Below are 1,283 nucleotides of genomic sequence, written 5' to 3' on the forward strand. Positions count from 1 at the left end.
GGCTTGCGGGGGGTGGCTGGGGGCGGCAGGCCGGCCCTGCCGGAGGCCCGTATGCAGGGGTGCCTGCACGGGGTGGGTGGGCCTGCGGCGGGCTGCCTGTGCTCTCTCAGCCGGGGCGGCGGTGGGGGGGGCTTGCGGGGGGTGGCTGGGGTCGGCAGGCCGGCCCTGCCGGAGGCCCGTATGCAGGGGTGCCTGCACGGGGTGGGAAGGGCCGGCGGCGGGCTGCCTGTGATCTCTCAGCCGGGGCGGCGGTGGGGGGGGTTGCGGGGGGTGGCTGGGGGCGGCAGGCCGGCCCTGCCGGAGGCCCGTATGCAGGGGTGCCTGCACGGGGTGGGAAGGGCCGGCGGCGGGCTGCCTGTGCTGTCTCAGTCGGGGCGGCGGTGGAGGGGCTTGCGGGGGATGGCTGGGGTCGGCAGGCCGGCCCTGCCGGAGGCCCGTATGCAGGGGTGCCTGCACGGGGTGGGTGGGCCTGCGGCGGGCTGCCTGTGCTCTCTGAGCCGGGGCGGCGGTGGGGGGGGCTTGCGGGGGGTGGCTGGGGGCGGCAGGCCGGCCCTGCCGGAGGCCCGTATGCAGGGGTGCCTGCACGGGGTGGGAAGGGGCGGCGGCGGGCTGCCTGTGCTCTCTCAGCCGGGGCGGCGGTGGGGGGGCTTGCGGGGGGTGGCTGGGGGCGGCAGGCCGGCCCTGCCGGAGGCCCGTTTGCAGGGGTGCCTGCACGGGGGTGGGTTGGGGGGGGCGGCGGGAATTTTTTGGTTTTTGTTGCTTTTTTATTTCTTTTTCCGCTTTTGAAACAGAGACGCCGCCCCGTCCTCGGGCGTTTCAGCCGAGCTGATGGAAAGCGGCGCCCCTTCCCGTCGCTTGCGGGGGGGGGTGGTGCAGGAGGGGGGAGGCGGCGCGCGCCTGAAATTCCCCTCGCCACCCCCCGTTTCCGAGACTTCGCCGTATCTAGTGGAAGGCGCTAAGCTTGGCCGGACTGTCTCGCTGAAGGCTTTCTTACTCTGCATCGGTTCTGACGGTGGGCGAGAAAAAAAAACAAAACCAAAGCAGAGCAGGGAAACAGTTACAAAAAGTTCTTGAGAGCCAGCACCGGCCCGCCCATCGGCAGACGGAGCGGCGCCCGGGGTCAACGAGTGCCACCCTGCTGCTTAGCAACCGGAACCCGAGCCGGCCCGCCCCGCCCACCCGCCGGCAAGGGGCGGGCGCTTCCCCGCGGCAGAAGGGGGAGACAGAGACTGAGAGACGGGGTCGAGGAGCAGGCGGGGAGCCTTGCGCTGAGGTAGGCTGGG

This window comes from Opisthocomus hoazin, unplaced genomic scaffold, assembly GCF_030867145.1.
Source record: "Opisthocomus hoazin isolate bOpiHoa1 unplaced genomic scaffold, bOpiHoa1.hap1 HAP1_SCAFFOLD_137, whole genome shotgun sequence".
Taxonomy (NCBI): Eukaryota; Metazoa; Chordata; class Aves; order Opisthocomiformes; family Opisthocomidae; genus Opisthocomus; species Opisthocomus hoazin.